The sequence below is a fragment of the Bidens hawaiensis genome, unplaced genomic scaffold (genome assembly GCF_021521415.1).
Source record: "Bidens hawaiensis isolate Kalapana, Puna unplaced genomic scaffold, B.hawaiensis_p1.1 tig00025700_1, whole genome shotgun sequence".
Taxonomy (NCBI): domain Eukaryota; kingdom Viridiplantae; phylum Streptophyta; class Magnoliopsida; order Asterales; family Asteraceae; genus Bidens; species Bidens hawaiensis.
Window position 1 is genome coordinate 190145 of NW_027494109.1, and position 23375 is coordinate 213519.

The window sequence follows — 23375 nt, forward strand, 5'->3', positions numbered from 1 at the left end:
GGATATCAGTATTTTGATGTAAATTTTTCCTTTAAACGGTGATTCAAATGACAAAACGGAACATTTGGGTATTTAAACTTTCAATTAATAAAAATCAAGCAGTTTTGAGCATAGTTTCGAGATAGTTTTACATCAATCAACTTGAATCATCATTTGTTAAAAACCCTAAGACATCAATTTAAAATTTGTAAAACAATAAACAAAAGTTTTTTTTAACGAGATCCAATAAAAAAATATGTTTTTAAGGTGTTACTATTATCAATTAACTACAATAATATTATTAAATATCTAGTTTGCTTATTAAAATAAATTTTATGTGGGTCAGATTTATGAGTTTAGGTTATGCGTGTTGTGGTGGGTGGGGGGGGGGGGGGCGATTTGGGGCGATTTCTTGGAGGAACACCGCCCCCTCCCGGCGATAAGAGGGGCGACAAGAGGGGGACGTCTTTTTGTCGCCAGTATGTGTTTGTTTGTTTATTATTATTATTATAAGTTTGTGATGTATATATATAGGGGATGGATCTTGCGAGAAGTGATATTACAGCGAGAAGTGCGAGAAGTGAAGGTATAACTCCATTAATCCTTAATTTCACTCTCTTTCATATGATGTTACATACATATATGTATGTTGGTTGTATTTATGTCTTAATTACACATTTAAACCTACCTTCAAACATATAAATGTACCGAGCTACATTCAAACCTATGTACCTACACACATACAAACATACATACACATATACAAACATACGTACCTACACACATGCATATGCACCTACACAACGCACCTACACATAAGAAAGAGAGTGAAATTAGGGACTAATGGAGTTACAACTTCACTTCTCGCACTTCTCGCTGTAAAAAAACTTCTGAAATGATCCAATACCTATATATATATACACACACACACACACACATATAGAGAGAGAGAGAGAGAGCTACAATACCATAATACCCTTAAAACAAAAATATACAATTTACTGACTGGACGTCACATGACAAAAGTCGCCTCATTTTGTAGTCCCTCCACTACACGTAGCTTTAGACCCTCCGTATGGGGGGCTTTGAGCCCCAAAGCGCTCGGAAACACCGCCCCTGAGACGCTTTGGGCTGAATTTTGGTGATGACCGTTGTGTGGGAAGCGTTTGATGGGGGAAGAAGGAAGAATGTGATTGGTGGATTTTTATTTGTTTTTTTATAATTAATAATAATAAATTTATAATAAGGTAATGATTGGCCACTACACTAATTTTTGTTAAAACGCTTTTATGGTGACGTGATGTCATCTGACACAAAACGTCGTCATAGATGTTTCATCCACTACACACACGATTATAGGGAAAGTGAGTTTTGGCGGTGAGCGTTGTCAGGAAATGACGTAGTGGAGTCATGAGGGTAACATGTCTGGCCTGCCAACCGTTAAATACCTTTGACTAATCATTCCACCATCCACCTAAAATGCATTACTCTTTTTGCCGTTTTTGGAATTAATTTCAATATAACCAATAATATATATCGAGATTATTATTATTACTACTACTACTTCTGTATTAACATAAAAATTTAGTTGCTTTTTTTGTTTATTTTCTTTATTTAATTGATAACTTTTTATTGAAAACAGCTAGCAAAACGCTATATACCAAACAAAAAAATTACTAACATACAATTACATCAATATTTTTATAATAGACTTTTGTAAAGAAATCAATTCTTGGTATATGAACACCGTTTTCAAAAAACAAGCTCAATGTTTTGAATAGAAAGCTTTCTTTACTAGTTTTCCAAATACACTAATAAGGTGCGAGAATGACCCCGTATAATGCTTTGTTTTTGCGTTAAACAAGATTACTAATTTCATAAATCTAAAGTGTTACACTAAAACACATATATAATGAGTGACTTTAGTAGATTGGAACACTAAACAGAAAGTGTGACTTTAGATGGAAAAAAAAGTGATTTCAGTAAACTTGAATGGAAATTTCTTTACTTTTTATATATTTTCTTAATATAAGTATTTAATTCTCTAGTCATAAAATATTAAAATATATTTTATAATTGACAACTTACATTTGAAAGGTTAACTTTTTAATTTTACCTTTTTGTAGTGAATATTTTGTCGGTAGCTAGTCAGAATTGTAGATTTGAAGTATTTCTCACATTTTGCGAAATATATAAAATACAAATTGAATACATAAAACTAATTGATTATTTTACATGTGTAAAAATAAAATGCTTTGAGGAAGACAACGTCATATGTACACGGTAATAAACATACCTTAAATTTCTCTAATGTATGATTTCAAGTGAATGCATAAACTATTTTTAGTTTTTGGTTATTCTACCTTTTAGGTTATCCATTTAAGTATTTGGTTTCATTTGTAACAATTTAGACAAAAATATACTATATATTAGAAAATTAACATATACTATAACTTTTTTTACATAAAATCATTATCATTGTATTTATAAGAGCACAGCTTATTTCCTACCATATATCCATATATATCATACAACATAAAAAATCACTGTATTGTCTCTCTACTGTTTAATTAATTAATACTTTTTATACCTTTATCATTATCATTTTTCTCTGTTTCACTCACAATCACTTTTAGAAAATATTAAAATATTATACGGTATGAACAGTGGAATCCCAAATTTAACTTTCTCATATAATATTTTCACTCTCCTCTACTCACAACCACTCATAATCATATTATATAATTTACAAAACCTCTTCATACAAATATAAGAAATAGGCTGAGAATGCTCTAAATCGTTATACGAGTACTTGGATCCGACCAAATTTAATATAAACAAAAGGTTGCATATATTTAGATGTTATTTTATTAATAGTATATAAAATATTAAATTAAATGCTCACATACATACCCTTTCTGACAAAAAAATACTATGCTTTTTCCCCCACTAGGAAAAGGGCGACCATAATTTGTGGCTCGTGTTTCATTCTCAAAAGCAATGTTTTCAACCGAAGCCGTTATAGACTTCAGGGTCATATATACCCTTGAATTTAGGGTCATACATCCGGGTTCTTTATGGATAATTTTAATTTTGAGTTAAATGTCATTTTAGTACCTGTGGTTTGGCCAACTACACAATTTTAGTACCTATTCTTTATTTTGTGCAAATGGCTACCTCAGTTTCAAAAACCTTGCATTCTTAGTACTTTTTTCTAACCCGTCTATTTTTTCCGTTAAGTTAGGATAATTTGGTAACTTTGTTATTTTTCTTTGTTTTTTTTTCTTTTCTTCTAAACGCTTATATCTTGTAAACACGAAATCCACAAATCATAAAATCAAAATCCAAATCCTAAATCCCCAAACTCTTTCTCAATATCATCATAGGGTTTGAATTTTTACGATATTTGGAGATTTAGTATTTGGATTTTGATATGATTTGGGGATTTAGGGTTTACAAGATATAAACGTTAAAGAGAAAAGAAAAAAAACAAAGAAAATAACGAAGTTGTCAAATTATCCCTAACTTAACGGAAAAAATGGACGGGGTTAGAAAAAAAAGTACTAAAAATGCAAGTTTTTTAAAACTGATGTAGCCATTTGCATAAAATAAAGAATATGTACTAAGATTGCGTAGTTGGCCAAATCACAGGTACTAAAATAGCATTTAACTCTTTAAATTTTAACATTCAAAATACACATAAAACTTAATACAATAAAATAATAATGACCAACAAAATTATTTTTTGATGGAAATTAAAGTGTCAATAATATATAAAACTTGGAGTGAGTTAACGTACAATAATCGCTTAACGTACATTACGTACACGAAATACGTACAAGGTTAAAAACACTAAAACGTTCAAGTTAAAATCCCAACCCTAAAACGCTCAAGGTTAAACCTTTAAACGTTCAGGCAAAACACTTCCAGGCAAAAAAACTTAAGCGTTCAGGCTTAAATCTTGATACATTAAAGGTTAAAACTTATCACTCAAAACTTGAAATTGATCGATTGAAACTTCAAATTGATGATTAATTGGATCAATTTCAAGATTAATTGATCAATTAGGTTCAACAATTTCAATTTCAATTGGTCAATTTGATCAACGGACCTATGAGCAACTCGTGACGGAAGTAGATGGTGTTCGCGACGGTACTGTCGATGGTCGCGACAAAGGACGATGGACGGAATCGTTGGAAGGTGACGGATTGCTAAACGGTGACGGTGAAGGTGGACGGAATCGATGGGAGCAACGGTGGACGAAGACCGGCTCGCCGTTGTTGCTCGCTATTCTGATTGGAGAACCCTAGATCTCGAATTGTAATCAACCATTTCATAGCCTCGCATATGTAATGTACGACAAAATAATAAATTATTGTACTGAATTCTTTATCTATAAAACTTATATAAATGAAGAATTAATGTTTTGAAAGTAGTAAAGAAAATAGCAATCCTGGCCCCATCCCACATAAATCCGATTTAAATAATATTTCATTTTCAAACAGATTAAATGAAAACAAAAAAACAAAAAAAAAAACAAATGACATATTCAATATTTCTCAAAACCAAATTGTTTTTCTTATTGGTTTCAGAAATATGGATTTGAAACAACTTATTGGTTTCAGAAATATGGATTTGAAACAAACTGGATGAACCAAATACCAAATTACGGTAATTTAAGTTGCCATTTAGCCCAATTCAGTCACAACTTTAGCTTACTCGTATTCAATCAAACACAACACAATAACAATATTAACAAATAGTAAATGAACTTTAAAAAAAATTATCCGGGTTTATAGTCGAAAACTATAAATCAAACCAAATTCAGTTTCTTATTTGGTTTTGAACTTCCCATATTCGGTTTGAGTTGGTTTTCATTTCCACCCAAAAAAAACTTGAAAACAAAGAAACTGAACCAGTTAACATTGAATCCACTTCAACTGGTTACCCTCAAAAGACATTGAACTACACTACGATACAAACACAAGTCACTACACAAAAACCACACAAAAATCTATTCAACTATAAAAATAAAAAACAACTCCAAATCTCATCTATTTTACTTATGTATCAAACACATCTAAACAATGTGCAAAAAGCTATCAGGCATTAAACTCCCCATTTCTCCTACATATCCGGTTTTGTTCTACTGCCTAGACATAGGCGCCATCGGCATGGCTGATTGCTGACTGTAGAAAGTACCTTCTATCTGATAATTTTGGTAACCCTCTGGCAGTGAATATGCGGACACACCATTAACTGGCGGCCCTGCAGTTGGAAATCCAGACATGGGAGGTGGTGGTGGTTGGATTATGCTATGTCCATACTGTATTCCCCCTGTCCCTGTCGTAGACTGCATAAACTGGGTAGCTGGATATGGCTGCACGGGCGGCATTGGCTGCTGAGGTGGCGGAGATGACGGTGGTGGTGGTGGTTGCTGGTCAGGTGGAGGCGGGTGGTTGAGCATTCTGAGAAGATGGAATGTAAAGTTGAGGTTGGTCGTTATTGATCTTGGGTTTCTTCTGTAATGGGTAATCATTTGCTGGCGAGTCTTTGAGTGAATTTCCGATTACACCCTCGGATGCGAGGGATGAGAGGACATATGTGAGCATCTCTGCAGAGGATGTGGATGCTGTCAGCTTTGCCGCCATTGCAGCCGCCGCGGATTTAGTATCATCGGATTGAGATGCCTGTCGGGTGTACATCACGGGAGCAGACTGTTGCTCTGGTTGAGACTGACTGCCATCAGGGGTAAGCAATTGCCTGCAGATGTTATCGGCTTTTTCTGATTGAGTATGTGCGGCCTGAAAACACAAGAACATGATATTACCAACAAAAGTTACGGCTGATACGCCTGAAACACAAGATGACAAGAACATGATACCAACAAACTTTAGAAAAAGGTAAAAGGGTAACCTACCTTGAGTTGACTGCGGATTAGGTCAAGCTTCATTTCCTGAAAACAGATTATAAAAACTCAATTTTAATTAAAGGAAAAAAATTAAATACATGTTCTGAATAATACTAATTTGAGGCTGGCAACAAACCTGCTCTTGAAGGGCATCTCGCAGATAAGACATGAGATTTGCTCTTGATGATTCAACAGCTGTCAGTTGCTCTATACAATCCCTCAATGTAGCATGCTGCCCCTTTAGCTCATCCACGACACCTGGTCCATTTGCTTTTGCTGATTTGAAGAAAGAAAGAAAATACCACACATGTTACTGTTTCCAATTTGAGGAGTTGATAATCAACAAGTAAGAAAAAGCAACCAAACTATTCAACCATTTTTATTAAGACCGCCCAAATATGAATCTATAGTCGTTTACTCGTTTAAAACAAATTCCAGCCAGAAACATGTTGGTGAGTGATGACAAACATGCCCTTAAAAATGTATATTCCTTCTTGTGGTAAAATGTCAAAAACAGGGGGGGGGGGGAGAGATGTTCTGCTGGATTTGAATTTAAGTCCCTCAACTTTGTTTTTCATGGTTAAGTCGCTAAACTTATATCAAGCTCAAAAAAGGTTATATCATATAAAGTTTTAAGAGACTTAATCATGCAACAAAGAAGCTGTTTTTTTTTATTGTTAAGTTTAGAGACTTATTCACGCAAAAAATGACATATATGTAAGCATTTAAGTCATCTGGCTATTTTATTGAGTTATTAGAAGTTCAAAGAGGTAATTGTGTAAAAACAAAGTCAAAGGATTACTGGTAAATTCAGCAAAAGTCCATAGGGTTTTTTCCAACATTTATCCAACATGTAAAACGGTTAAGAGCGTTGTATACTTGTATTTTCAAAAAATTTAAGGGCACTTTCGTCATCAGGCATGTTTTTGGCCAGAATTAGTATAAATTAAACCTACACAACAATTTCGTTATATGGACGGCCATAACAAAATATATTGAATATTTTGGTAGCCTCCAGGCCCTCCATAAACAATATCCCAAAAAGGGTAAAAGGCTGCTGGTAACATAATTAAAAAATAAAATACTAATCATATTCAACAAGATATAATTAGAAAAAAACTGAAAATTAAAAATGGGAGAGAAATTAACCAGATTTAATGTCCCTGGCAATTTCCTTGACCACTTTTTCAACAGAGCCACTGGCATTCCTGCATTTGCTAATCACAGCATCTTCATTAACTTGTCCAGCAAATATAGTTTGATACCCAGAAACTATCTTATCCAATGAACTTCAAGCAGGCTGTTTCAGATTAAACATAATAAAATTTAGCATAAAAAAGTACTGGAACTTTACTATTTCATACAGTGATATGCAACAAAAAAATAAAACCAATTACCAATTTTGATCCTAAATGCTTCCCATTTCTGTTATTAGTTTCGCGATGCCTTCCTACAAGCTCTTCCTTGAGAACTTGCCCTCGAGAACCAAAAACCTTTCTTTCATCCAAAATGTTGACCTGCGTGCAGTTAACGATAAATTTACATTAAATATTATAAGCAATGTTTCACTCCTTTTTAAAGAATTTACAGAGTGAAAGCAAGATGATTAGGAACAGAATATAGCTAAGCATCTATTAATCATCACATGTAATTGTAAGTGGGTTGGTGTGGGATAAGATCTATCACTAACAGGGTAGGTGGGCTAAGCTAAAGGATGTAACCAGAAAAGAGAAAAATGTGTCAAACAACTTGCAAGTCATCCAAATTTGAAGCAAATTCAAATACATAAACACTTCTTAATAAAAGTTGGAAAAAAAGTTGAAATTATTTTTGTAATAATAGAGCTTTTGTCATAGTGTAATACTGTCTATGAAATACATTAAAGAAAATTTGTGGGTCAACCCAACCCAGCCCAGCCCAAGTTGTGTTTCGACCAGCACAAATTACATATTTTAACCCACCCACTAAAAAATAGATTTTCAGCAATTCAGCATACAGAAAAGTAGATTGTCCTGCATTTTAAAGGAAAACATTTCTTTTTCATCATAAAAACTCTAGCATTCATCAAAGACAGATACATGGCCCCGGAAACGAAAAGTTTATAATAAAGGATTAAAAATATAAGTTTTTTTCCTATTAAACATTGGCAAAGATATAATACACAAACTAGAGATATATGCATCAGAAAAAGGTGCCCTACATGTTACATGAACCGCGGCATGGCACTGTGGCCTAAAAACATTAACATAAAACTGCAACCCATACCATATATCATTAATTCTTCCATTTGCTATTGGGGCCACAGCTTACATTTACACATTCACAGAATTCATATAGAACCCAATAAGTTAATTAAAAATGTATGCTTTACATATTGTATATATACATAGAGATGTTCTTCAGCATCCAAGTCATTATAAATTTTCTAGCTTTGGAAAAACAAGAAAAACACCAACATTTATCACCATACTTTCATTTGTACATCTGAGTCGTTAAAAAATGGAAATTTGTCCCATCTGGGTCATTACTAGGGGTGTGTAAACGAGCCAAGCTGCTCGTGAGCTATTCAAGTTCGGATCGCACAAAACTCGAATTGAGTCGAGCTTAAACGAGTCCAGGCCTAAAAATAAGCTTGTTTAATAAACGAGCCCAAGCCCGAGCTTTACATATCAAGCTCAAGTAGGCTCATGAATCTACATGAGCCAAGTTACTTGTGAGCTACTCAAAAGATCGGCTCACTAAAAGCTCGAGCTTTATAAATAGAGCAGCTTGAGCTTTAGAAATAGAGCTCGAGACAAGTTTGAGCTCTCATAGGTTTAACCAGCCAAGCTCGAGCTTAGGCGAGCTCGGACTTGGCTCAGCTCGTTAACATCTCTAGTACTCATTACAGTAATACAAGGTACATTAATGATGAGCCAACCAGAACAATAACTAAGTTTTAGGTCCACATAATGACCCAAATGGTAAAATCACTATAAACTAAATAAATCTTTCGATGAAAAGTACAGTGGCTAAAAAGGAACAAAACTGACATGACATTGGTATTTTACACCAAAAAAGAAAAACTTAATATAATTTTTAAGATGACGAGCATGGAGAATAAAAGTGCATACCAGGCGTAATGCAGAATTTCTTCCAGATTCATCCCCATTATCAATGACATCACGCAGTGCATCTGGAAGAACCTTCCAGAATTCAGCAACAAACTCCGAACCCTTTCGCCTGCTATTCTGCAAAATATCATTTGCAAGGTAGAGAAAAGCCAGGCGCTGATCACGCGGGGAACAATGAAACTGTCTAGCCCATGTTTCCACAACTTGTTTTGCCTTGTTCATATGAAAAATACACCAGTGTGACAGAGCTATATTTCATTAAGGATAACATAAATCACTTCTACACATAAAATGAGTTAATAAAAGTCACAGTTTTGACCCATTTGTAACAAATCAAACAAAAAAAAAACTTGAAAGGCAACTCGTCAGATAAGTCAAAAGTTGCCCAAAATGTAACGTTATGCATAAAAACATCTCCAAAAAGCATTAAATCAAAAAGGCAGATTATTATTGAAACAATATAAAGTACAAACATTATAATCATGTTTGACACGATAACCATTCGTAGAGAAAAAAAAGCTACGGTCCAACCCAGCCCGACCTGTTCTGCCCATACCATTTCCCGTACTGGCACGCCACCTGACCCACCCATTTTCCTATTTCTAGAATCAAACAAAAACCAAAAACCTATTAATACCAAGCCAAAAACATTGAAGATACTACAAAACAAACAAACAAACAAACAAAAGGAGAAAAAACAAATAAAGTTTTTAACTTTTAAGTTTTAACTGCAGAGCAGTTATATATTTCAGTAGAACCATACGCCAATATAGAGAAACCATCAGTTCCTTAAAATAAGTTAACAACAGAATTGCATTGATAGAGTAATTTAAAAACAATTAAGGTAAAAGAAAATAAATAGAATTGAGAAGGATACTCTCAATGCTTTGCTGTGAGCTGTTGAGCTTGCTCAGCTTCTCAACCAAAATCTGTGGATTAAAAGTACTCCCCATTGTTTCTTCTGATTAAAAACTCCTCCTCACCTCAGCTAAATATATAATAATGAACAAACAAAACCTTCAAACACAATAAACAAGGAACCTGTAATTCATATAGCAGTTGAATCCATACTTAATTAACAATTCAAAAGGCACATAATTGAATTCATATCCATTGTAATTGTAACTAAATAACTGCAATTTGGGCCAATTTGAATAGGATGTGTGGCTAAAGCGTAAGCATAAAGAATCAATAAATTGAGAACGCAACAAGAAGGAATAAAAGAACAAGTTGCAGTAACTTGAAAGAGTAAATAGTGCTAACTAACTAACTAACCTGATTATTATTAAAGAAGAAGAATGGATTAAGCGGTGATTCTGAAGGAAAGATCGTCTAGATTATTATTATTATTATTATTATTCTCCATAAAACGAGCGAACGAATGAATTAGGGTTTGAAGGATTGAACGGTTTTATAACTAAAATTGAATTGGGGAAATTGAGGGATTGTCAGGAGAGAAGATAAAAGAAAAGAAGGCGACCGAATGAGAACGAGGTGCGAATTTTGGGGTCTTATGACGAGTTTTATGGAGAATGGAGATAACCTCCACGACGATGCTAGGGTAGAGTTGGCAAAATAACCCGAACCGAACCGAACCGAACCGAAAGTTAAACTGAAACTGAACTTGTTTGAAACTAATTATGTAGAATCAATTAGGTGAATAGGTTCGGAATTGATCTATAATTCTCTCAATTGAAACCGGCTAAACCTGCTCAAAAACTGATCGTAAAGAACCCAGTTTTAGTTTCAGCCTGAACAAAGACTGATTATAAATTGGTTTTGAATTTTGTTAATCAAACCGATCCGGTTTAGGGGTTGCAACAGGTGAGGCCATTCAAAGTATAATAATAAATATGTTTATTTTTCAACAATGTAATTTAGTTGATTTATTGTTCCGTTGGTTAAAAAAGGTTAAAATCGATGCGGCAAAACCGAACCGAAAACTTGGGCTCGAGAATGGCTTGTTTTACACTGAGTTGGCTCGGCTTGATTTGATTTGGCTCGGTTTAATATACGATTAATAAATTTTAACCAAATACAAAATAAGTTCTTAACGAGTTCAACCGATAAAAAATACATAACGACTTTAACCGAATACGAAATAAGTTAAAGATAATAATAATCACATAAATTTGATTACTGGTTAAGATCATTAACATTTGAACCAACCCACAAAAACAATAATGCAATGTGTCAACATTCAATACCCTGTTAATGAAGTAAAAACTCGTTAGTAAATCATAGACATGAATGTAATTTTATGATTATGATTATGATTATGATTGCTAGAAATAGGGTAAAACTATTGATGCTTTGGTGCATTCGATAGAATGCGAGTTCATTAAATTGATGTCAAAATCAAATGTTTTTCGTACCTTTTGATGTATGGACTTTCCATGTGTTGTCTAAGAGTTGATGTGGGCAATCTGGAATTATATATGCGTGTTTTCTTACAAACAACACATAGTTGTAACGGTGCCAGCTAGAGCATTCAAGATAATACGTATATATTGTATCAACTAAAACCTATGAACGTAGACAAACGTGTATACTTGTTTTTTTATGGTGTTGTATTGTTGTGAGTCAAGTTCTATGATTGACATAAAGATATAGATTTATTAGAATTTGATAGCGTGTAACATCCTAAAATTTTCGTATTTAATAAAAGAAATTCGTGTTTAGTTATTGGACCTAAATAATTAATTAGTATTAATAAAGATCATGGACTTGGACTAATTAAGATGGATTAAAGGGAATGGGCCTTAGGTCCATGGGCTTTAAGGGATATAAATATCTTCTTAAACCACCCTAAAACCCTAAATCCTCATTTCTTTCCATCATAATCTCTACACACTCAAAAACACACACATACACTACACCATATACGGCCGAGAGAGAGAGAGCGAGATCCGAGTCCAAACGAACGCTAGTCGGGATTAGATCGTTAGTACACGAGCTATATACAAGATTGAGAGTTCATAACCAAGTTAAACGAGATCCAAACGAGTATTAAAGGTATGTCTTTTACCTTAAAGTTTACGTTTTTATTAACGTTTAACCTTGAAACTCAGAACGAGGTTAGATCGAGTGTAAATGGAACGTAAAGTTGTAAACTTGATGTTAGAGACGAACTTAACGAACTTACGGCTGTTATGGCTCGTTTAAAAATAAACCCTTAAACCTAGTATTGAACGTTTTAATCTAAATGTCCAAACTTTACGCACTTTCGGGTCATGATTTATCCAAAAATGGCTAAGAGAATGTTTGCGAGAATTATTAACATCTTATCAATATATTACACATTGAAAACGGACTGATTATGGAGGTTTTGGGATGAGCCGTAGTTGCGGCTGGATAACTTCGCTAAGCACAACAAGTTTGCCCAGTAAGTTCGCTAAGCATAGCAAGTTCGCCTACTGTAAACTCCGCTTAACGATAAGTTCGCTGTGATTCAAGTTCGCTGCACATAAGTTCGCCTCATTCAAGTTCGCCTGCTACCAAGTTCACATACTGTTAACTTCGCTGATGATAAGTTCGCCAAGTTAACTTCGCTGAACGTTAAATTCGCTTAAAGTGCTAAGTAAAAGTAATCCAGTAATAGACCACGAATCGGGCTAACGAATGAGTAGGTGAATAAAATAATAACTTAAAATCCTAAGGGAAAATGCGTTAAGACAATTAATGAAAATGAAATTTTTCTAGGCTGACCTGACAGCTTAACCCCAGCCAGGGGCTCTGCCCCTTGGACCCCGCTAGGGGCTGCCGCCCCTAGAACCCCGCTGCCAGGGGCGCTGCCCCCGGACCCCCGTTCGTTGTGGGTTATATAAAGATAGAAATGCGATATGAGTAGTAATAGTAAATTGATACATGTAAATATTATACAGTTAGCCGTGCACAGCTCAAGAAAGGGATTACGATTAGCGGTGAACGTAACCGCATTCAGGTGAGTTTCTAGCCCCATTTATGTGTTATGTTTTCGGGGTTGTGTGCATACTCGATGTGATTGTTAATACATTTATCCTAAGTGATAAGTGTATGTCTTATGTGATTATGCGAAAGGTAAGAATGATTGCTTGCCGGTACGTGAACGATCTTCGGATATTGCACGTACTGTCAAGTTATAATGCTATGTACGAAATATGAATGATATGTATGTACGTTATGAAAGGTAAGAATGATTGCTTGTTGGTACGTGAACGATCTTCGGATATTGCACGCGCTGTCAAGTATAATGTCATGTATGGACTATGAATGATATGTATGTATGTTATGAATAAATGTAAGAGTTAGAAAGGTAGAAAAGGGACTGGACCCTAATAATATCCAAGGCAGAAAAGGGACCGAGCCCTTTAATAATCTCGAGGCAGAAAAGGGACTGGACCATAATAATATCCAAGGCAGAAAAGGGACCGAGCCCTTTAATAATCTCGAGGCAGAAAAGGGACTGGACCCTAATAATATCCAAGGCAGAAAAATAGACCGGACCCTAATAATATCCGAGGAATAATAGAATAGAGCAACGTAGAATTTGAGTTATGAAAGTATGAATGAAAGAATGTATGTATGGAAAGTATGTGATGTCATTAACTATAACTCACTCAGCATAGTTGACTTTTAGTATGCACGCATGTGAGTAGAATGAGACAGCTGGCTTGAGCGGCAACACATGGCAGAAGAATAAGAGTCTGGCATCTGAAGACCTGTTATATTTTATAAGTTATGTTTTGATTTTGAAAGACAAGAAGGATGTTTTAAAACATGTTTATGATTTGATATGAGATGTTTATGAAATTTTTATGTTCTGCGTAAAGTTTTAATTAACTCTGATATAAAGAACTGCGTTTATGAGTAAATCAAATGTCCAATGTGAGGCACCGGTAACGGGGCCTTACATAGTGTGTGAAGATGGCGTTCTAAAAGCGTTGTTTTATTTTTTTTCCTTTTTGTTAAACTACTAACTTGTACATATCCAGTAAAAACTAAACGTTTTAGGTTGTTTAGCACAAACTTGTTACCTGGTGTTACATGTGTATGTTTTTCAACCGAATTTCTATTTGTTTATGAGAAAATTTTATAAGTATTAAAAAAAAGCAAAAAAAGTCATAAACTTGTGTGATATTATAATCACTATAATCGTCTATAGTAATGTAATTAAAATAATATATAAAGACTAATAGCTCAACATCTTTTGAATTGTCAAAATTTGATAAAAATGGAATTTATTTTTTTTTTGTTATTTTAAAAAGCTTATATCAGCATGTTTTAACGAATTTAAGGTGTAACGAGCCATTATCTTATTGAAAAAGTATAACTACGTGTATTCTAAACAAGTGTAATAACTTTGATGTAGCAAATATTTTTACGAAAAAAAAAATCAATGTTCTTTTTATTTGTTTAGAAATTGTGTTGAGTGGCTTTTCATATAAAACTAAAGGGTGCGGATCCCATTTTGTTTCTCAATTTATATTGTCAAATCAACATCACATCATATCATACTTCACTTCATTATTTTCTACAGAAATGAAAATGGTCCACAATTCACAAATTCATCACTTCTCTCTTTTCACATAATAATTAATATAACTAAAATAAAACCATGTGAATAAAAAGCGGAACAACAAAACTCGGATTGTCATAATAAAAATTAATTAAAGGTACAATAATTGAAAATTTATAAACGTACAATATTCACCAAATTTACGGGTCCAAGCAAGTGTCAAAGTCGTTTACAAGACCAAAAAAATACTTTTTCAAAAACAAATTTATCTTCTTTAAAGTTTATACCTGAATGTTTAGAAAAGAAAGTTATATAAACCAGTGTATTTATTTTTTTAAAAGTTCTAAACATATGAGTTATTAATAAAAAATCATTTTGGGTTGTAAATTAAATAGGTTAATGGAAGGGATGAGTGGTCACGGAAAAGGAAGAAAAATAAGATAAAAAACAATATTTCATAAGTTTGAGCGGTAAATTAAACGGTGAATATTTCACGCTAGATTTAATGCGAGTGGAATTTACAAAGTGGGGTGGCGTTTCATGGCGGCACCAATTGCCACCTAGGATGGAAATCGGGAAATCGACATCCACACCTTATTGTCTAAGAACAAGAATACATGTTGGTTTTTATGATAAGAAAACGGATTTTGTTAGTCGTTTGAAGAATCTAACTGTCTAAAGTCCAAAACGAAATTTATAAAATTTGAAGAAAAAACTTTAAAGAAGATGTTGAATAACTGAATAAGTGTAGGTTGGGGCCGGCTTCAAGAGGAGGGAGAGGAGATATCTTGTGACTTGCAAGATGAAGAGTGGTATGATAACCGGTTAAGCGAACCGAGCTAAAACTGAACTGAAACCGAACCAGTTTGAATCTGATAATGTAGAAACCGGTTTGGAACCGATTGAAACTGTAGGTTCATAACCGATTCCAAACCAGTTAACAGAACCGAAACCGGCTAAAACCGATCAAAACCCGTACCAAAATCGATCGTAACTTTGTCAATAAACCGGTTTAAACCCGAACCAAAACTAATCATAAACCAGTTTTGACTTTTATTGACTAAATCGAACTGGTTTCAACACAAACCGGTTTTGAGTTTTAAATCGATTTATGCATTTCTAGTCAAGACTCAAGAGTAGAGGTGCACAAAAAACCTGAAACCGGAACCGGACCCGAAATAAAAACTCGGAATCGGTTTTTCTAATACCCGGGTTTTTAATACCCGTACCCGACCCTACCCGTAGGGTACGAATAGGGTATGCATTTTGGCACTAAAACCCGAACCCGAACCAGACCCGATTTGTACCTGGTAATACCCGAAAACCCGAACCCGTTCCATACCCGAAACTGGGTATTTCAAATACCCGATGCATACCCGAAAAAATACCTTAAAAATACCCGAAAATACCCCTAAAAAGTGCAAACTTTTAAAAAAAATTCAATTTATACCCGAAAAATACCTGGAAAAATCCCTAAAAAACCACTAAATAGGGTTTTTTCAATACCTTATAATAGGGTATTCAAATACCCTGTTTTAGAATACCCTGTTCCATACCGGACCTGAACCCGATGCATAGGGTATGGTTTTTAGAGACAATACCCTACCCGAACCCGACCCGATTATTACCAATACCCGGTCATACCCGTACCCGGTTATACCCAAACCCAGGTATTTAAATAACCCGATTTGTGCACCTCTACTCAAGAGTATTGTAGGCTGGTCCAGCTAATTAATAATAGCCCAAAACATAAACCACAAGTCCACAACTATTTTCAGCCCAATGTTTAATTTTCTTGCAAATAAGTCCAGTTTCTCTCTTGTGATGTCCATCCCGTAACTAGTTTTATACCCGTCCATGCCATAATGTAAATAAATATATAAATAACATTTTCCCATCAAATGGATCAACCTCCGATTGCACAAGCATGTTGACTGTACCAATTATTTGTATAACACAACATATAGGCAAAGCTATCTGAATAACAATTATAGAAACACTAAAAGGCTTAAAACATAAAATATTTAAGAGACTGATTTCATCTATAATTCCCAGCTTCATCATAGATTCTCAAAGCTTGAAAAAAGTCAGTAGTTGCTCATGCCCATTGGCGTTATTCCATGTGCATGTTGTCACCAACGCACCGAACACATGTATGATACCCATGGTCTTAGAATTATGCCCATTGCTGGTAAGTCCTTTTTGATACAGTTGCGGTAAAAAAACTGTTACATGCAATAATCGTAATGCTTTAAAACATATAACATATAATGAAGCATAACACTAATATTAAAGCATCTCAGTTTAAGCTTTTTGTTGTTTTCTTCTCTGTGTACTTTTGAATCTCAATTGCATACACTTCAACCAGTTCTTTCACTCATTATTTTTGAATCTCAATTGCATACACTTCAACCAGTTCTTCCACTCATTATTTAGTGCCCTTAAGTTGAGGATCACAAAACATATAGTAAAGATTAGAGCATTATCATACATAAGTATATTTTTTAAATAAAAAGATTCCATTAATTACAAAAAAAAAAAAGTTAAAACAAATGATGAAGAATGTTTGCACGACAACCCAACCCGACATTTGCCATTGAAAAATGACAATTACAAACAGTTACCCCACATTGTTTCTAGCAGAATAAATTTTGTGCTCAGAGTGGCTGGTGTGATCATTATCTACATGTAATTATTGTATACGATTTAGGGAAACATGGCTTTGTACCTTTAACCAACATCAACTCCAGCGAATTGTTAAATAAAGAAGTGAACTTTTATTTAGCAAACAACTACTGGTGTGCGCGCACTCACCCTGGCCACAAAATCAACATATTAAACCTGGGTAGATGGAAAAATGTTAGATTATATAATCCAATTAAGGACATTACAGAGACGATTATATAACAATACCAATACCAGTGCAGGAAATCGTCATAGTTGATGTGTGAATGAAACGGTGAAGTTGAAGATGAATGAATGATGTCACAGATTGATGTGGGATGAACACTGGTGCGTGGGACGATGGGTGAATGAAAAGGTAGGTTTTTTTAACAAAACTCATGATTGATGATAATATTAAATGAAGAAGATTATTATTACTATTTGTAATCTACGGGAGAGAAGAGAAGCCGAGTAAACAGGGAAGTGGGGGTAGATTTACACGTGAATCCAGGGTTTAGGAGAGCGGGTGTAAAACCTCTCTCAACTTCCCCTTCTAGAAGCTATTTTAGCAATTTGAATGGTCATGATTTAAAGTTGAAGAGTTTAAACGGCTGAGATTGTCTCAAAAGTCAGTTGAATTTAAGGGGAACAATATATTATATAATTGATACTATTGTTGCATTTTTATTTTCTTTAATTTCTTTTGATGCCAGGCATAATCACATAGGGGAGTACCCGATTATATTGCAATAGGGTTGGTTCTCTGGTCTTGAAAATACCATTAAACGGGTTAGGGTCGGGTATGACGAGTAAGACCTGTTTGCTCCTATAGGGGTGAGCATAAACCGGGTAAGACCCGAGAGGCCTAAACTAATCCGACCATGTTACTTACTATACAGTCGGTTCCTGGGTACCGAGATTCCAATAATACCATTAAACATGTCCAGATTTAATATGGTGGGTAATACCCATTTGCTCACCCACTACCCACATATAAAGAATGGACGCATCTATTCTTTATAAAGTTTCGGTAAGCCTCATGGTCAGGCATGCACTATTCTGTTATGAATAACTTTCAAAACATTCTTGACCGCATAATCATCTTTGTATTTTTAATCTTGATTACATGGGGTTTATTCTAAATCATAACTTCAAAAGACTACATAAGTACAATATATTATAACAATGCGAAAACATCGATCATCAAGATGGGTTTTAATCAAGCCATGTTAACACACCAATCATTTTCATAAGCAATAATGGAGCCGATCCACACATTTTGAATCACTTGTAGGCTTGTAGCTTTCTTTTTAAAAAAAGGTAAAACCGTAACGTTCTGTTCCTAAGTTAATTTAAGGGTGAAAAAAAATGAAATGGAAGGAAAGAAAAATATTATTACGTTTTAGATGATTTGTTTAAGGAAAGAAAAGAATTAAATTTAGAGTAAATTGTGTTCATGAATTCATTAAATAGAGGGAAGAAAAACAGATTAAAGGAAAACAATGAGAAATAAATAAAAAGTTAGAAAAATATGTTTTCTTTCCGATTTGAAAAGAAATATAAAGGAAAAGAAGAAATAATGAAAACAAAAATTTCCGTTTATTTTTTTTTTCTCTCGTAAAGTAAACTCGGGAATGGAGCTTAAAATTAGTATCCTGAAAGACTCAAAACGAAATGAATCTGATTGATGGCCTCTTGTACCGAACACTACTTAGTACATACGCGTGCGTGTTAGCGTGTTTGCCGTTCCTTAAATGGGCCAACATATGGGCCCAAAGAGTTCAAATGCATCACAGTTCAAATTCAAATGCTTGGATATCATGAGTTACAATGGGCCCACACCGTATTTAATGTGGATGAGATGATGAGTCGCCATTAGTCCATTGTCAACTTTGTGGTATGTGGAATTGTGGATCTACTACTTGTTTTTTTTAACGACCAACTACGTAACGCCGAGTACTCTGTTCGCGGTCCCCGTTGATTAAAGGTAGCCCTAGCCGGCCACGAGTCCAGACGGACTGAGCCCCTAGCGGTCCACCTATTGAGAGATTCCCCGGATAAAACCCGACCCCCACACCCGCCAAACGGCACAACAACGAGGAGCCGGTAAAACCGGGTGAGATCAGAACTCAAACCCTGGCAAGCCAGGGTCATTCCTCATATCTCCCATATAAATTGATAATAGTGAGGTTTGCCCCTACCTATCACTAGCAAAGTGAGTGTTATACTATTGAGTCACATCCAATTTATTGAATCTACTAGTTTGTAATTCTGTACACATGTACAATCAGGTAAATTGAAAAATAAAATACATAATATAACTACAAAATTAATTAATATATATAAACATATACTATCTTCAACTTAAAAATCAATGACATTTTGTTTGTTGAAATATAAAATATAAAATATGTTTCATATTTTACAACCTCTCATCTTTTTGTTTATCAGTTTCTCTCGATATTGTAAGATTAAAGTTGTGAAAAAAGGAAGTAAAGTAATTTTTAAGGTAAAAGTTTATTTTATACATGTTCAATTAATGCTATTAAAACTTTTTAGTTACTATAACATTACTCGACTTTTACCATGTGTGCAAATGATAAAAAACCTTTTTATAAGTAAAAAGTTACATAAAATAATAACAAAGTTTCACAACTGTTCAATTTGAGTATGAGATAGTGTGACCAAGATATGTTCAATTTAAAGAACTTAATTTACAAAAAAATATCTTTATATGAAAAATTCACAATACTAAAATATGTAACGTAAGCCTAATGAGTATAGATAAAACTTTATTAAGGGGTAAATTTGTGAAACTTGAATAGTATTTTGTTATTTTTGAAAAACATACACAATGGTCAATGGTGTACAAATAACCTTTTTCTAGAAGATGTTGACAAATTTTTCTGAGCTTTTATTCAGGTAATAACTAATTTATTTATATGAAACCAAACTTGGTTGTATTTTGTAGATAAGTAAAACAAAATAAACGTATACATAAAGTTTTGAAAATAAATATTTTGTATTAATAAGAAATGTATGTTCTCTCAAACTTCAAAGATGCATACATGCATAGCATATAAATTGCTTATTTTTATGAATTATGATTTAATTTAATTAACATAATCCACCGTCACATTTAAATTTTTCTAGTCAGGGACAGGAGATAGAGGATGCACCTGCGGTAAAAATGGATCTATGATAATATCTTTGGCTTAAAATATTCAAGACTCAACGTGTTGATTGTCTCACTAGAATCGTCCACATATGTTGAATTTGTAATAAGTATTTACTAAGAAAATAATTGCAATGAAGGAAAAAAAACATGTTTTCAACCTACTTTATTTCATTAATTAATTAAGGAGAACTAAATACAAACTTTCTAGACTAAAAGTAGTATGAAAATTGGAAAACAAATAAGTTAAAACGTTATAACATTTCATTGTACTATGTGTTTCTTTTTACAACGTACTTTCTTATTTGAACTAGTAAACCGTTAGGGATTGTTTAACAATCTTGTGAGTAATCATTAAGATATCTGACTAATTGAGAGGTAATTACTGAATAATTCAATATGCCGCTGCAACTTAACAATTAAGAGACTTTATAAACCATTAAGAGGTGCATTTTTAGTTAACAAAACACATTCTAACTTTGCCTGTTAAGAGGTGCCCATTAAAAGACTATCAAACCCTTAATTTAATTATAAGATAATTTTAATCACAGTCAAAAGGACGAGTACAAAGTATAACTGCTACACTATTATCTGAAGTCGACCATAGTATTGATTCAAATGAGTTATTGTCTAATATTGTATATGTTTATGTTTGGGATTAAGTTTGAAACACCTTATTGGGTTATTAACTTTTTCAAAAAGTTAATAAGTTAAATGGTGTTTGGCAATTACAAAAAAAAATTATTTTAGCTTTTTTTAAATGGTTAAAATACACTTTTTTAAAAGCCTAAAATCCTGGCTTATTAAAAATACCAATAAGACAATAAGCGGTTTTCAAACTTAATCCTAAACATGCTCTAAAACCCATAATAATTTTGTAAACTAATTTTATACGGTCTCATACATGAATATATGTTTTATGATCAAACTTGAATGTCATTCTTTTATTTGCAATGGAAAGCTGAAAAACATGTGTATATAAAAAATTTACTTTTTTTTATATACACATTTTTTATGTGTAAAATAAAAGAATGATAAAAATAAAACTTGAATGTCATTCTTTCATCGAATATCATTTTATCGAATTTTCATGTTACATGCCTTTGTACAACTTTCACGACTACAAGTAGAGTGTTACATTGTTTAATACTTATATGGGCAGTCTAACCGTGTACAATCACATTTTGTGTATGTTTCATCATATAATTCCTCATTACTTTGATTTGGCTAACTCTTGTATAGTTAAACAATACTTGTAAGTTGTAACTATGAAACGCAGATATTATCCAACTGAGTACTAATACTAGTGCATCTGAGAATGCACTAGTATTAGTACTCAGTTGGATAATATCTGCATTTCAGGTAAAAAATGATATTCTCATGTTTAGAACACACATTTGAGCACAAACTGATCGACTCTTTTTAATTATCGAAAAAGAATTACAATGACTTAAAATTAATATAAACTTACAAGTCTCTTGTCAACATGCTTAAAGCACACTAAACATTTAAATTAGAAAGTATAATTCTATCAAACCTATTTAAATAACTTATAATAAAAACATAATTAGGCACCAAGTAGTTCAACTTGACCCCTAACCTTTAGATCTCCTTCATAACAATTAACCAACCTTTGAGATCAACTGAGTCGATGACTATTCATTATGATTACCTTGACACCAAAGAATAGTTCGACCCAATAAAGTTAAAAGACTCAAATCATAATAATGAAACTATCAATGGACTATTCATACAACTTACTCTTTTCTAATGTGGTGTAGTGACAGGAAGTCTGAGTTTCTCAATGGAGACTGAGGTTCAATCCTCATAAACAACACTTTGGAGATAGAATGAGTGGCTCAATGAAGGAAGACCAGGATCTTTGTGATCTCCGGTTCGATCCCGAGGACGTCTAGGTTTACCACAAGTGGATAGAGCTGTCACTTTTACCTGAAACTCGAAACCCAACCCTAGTAAACACGTACCCGAACCCGAACTAACCCGACCTGAAAAACCCGAACCGAAGTAATTCGGGTTGGTTCTCGGGTTTTATTTATAAGTTTCGGGGCAGCCCGAGTAAACTTTTGGTTTTGAAACTAAATATAATTTTAGGTATAATAGGCTTAGTCTTAGTCACTAACGTTATCAGAATATGGTCCTAATCGATTGTTGACATTACAACTATTATAGATCGATTGTTTATTGTTACTTATGTTTTCCGTTTATTACTATAGCAACCGTAATCGAACAACCAAATCACGTCCGATTGAAGACGATAATGGTTTGAGTTAGTACTCTTCTTTTAGATTGTTTTATCAAGTTATGTTGACTTATTATTTGATTATTTGCTTACGACCAAAGAATAATATGTTATTTTAATTTTAGCACTGTAGTTTTTTAAATTTGTTTGTTTTTTTGTTTTGTTTTATAGGATACTCGAAACCCGATTAACCCAATCCGAAAAACCCGAACCCAAATTACCTGAACCCGAAAAACCCGGGAGAGATTCGGGTGAAGACTTAAAACTTTGAAACCCGAATAACCCGACCCGAAAAACGAACCCGAAGAACACCCCTACCAGTGGATGTTCGGGCGGATGAGTTTTCCTCGAAACTTGAGATAACTTGAAGGCGCTTAAGAGCTCTGTATTAGTGAGTTGTGTAAGCTGGCCGTGCTCATTTGCCATTGAGTCATTCACAGTTTAAAAAACAAGAAAAAATGCGAACGCTAAAAATCCGTTAAAAACAAACGGAATATGCGGGCAGTTAGTTAGATGCATAATAAGAATCTTATTAAAGGCAAGTGCATTGCAAAAACCGAATATCCAAAGCACAAAGAAAGCATAAACCAATTCTAATAATCATAAAGGAAAAGCGGTAAGTTTTGGAAGAGGAGAGGAATATTCCGTGAGAAGATCCATTCTCGCTATATTCCCCTCTGCAATGCAAATGGTGATTAATATTAATAATAATCTATCCTCATTGCTTATATATCATTCCCAAACCCACTTCTCCTTAACTGTATCCTAACATACAT

The 23375-nt window shown here is 33.8% G+C and overlaps 1 pseudogene across 1 annotated transcript; it reads right to left on the bottom strand.

Moving 5' to 3' along the window:
* Positions 1–4862: 4862 nt before the first annotated feature.
* Positions 4863–10063, bottom strand: LOC143572038 (uncharacterized; annotated as a pseudogene). The gene is made up of 7 exons (XR_013142201.1): positions 9881–10063; positions 9004–9251; positions 7288–7407; positions 7040–7190; positions 6027–6166; positions 5900–5935; positions 4863–5783 (listed from the first exon to the last, which is right to left on the bottom strand). The product of XR_013142201.1 is annotated as an uncharacterized LOC143572038 (transcript).
* Between the last annotated feature and the right edge of the window lie 13312 nt (positions 10064–23375).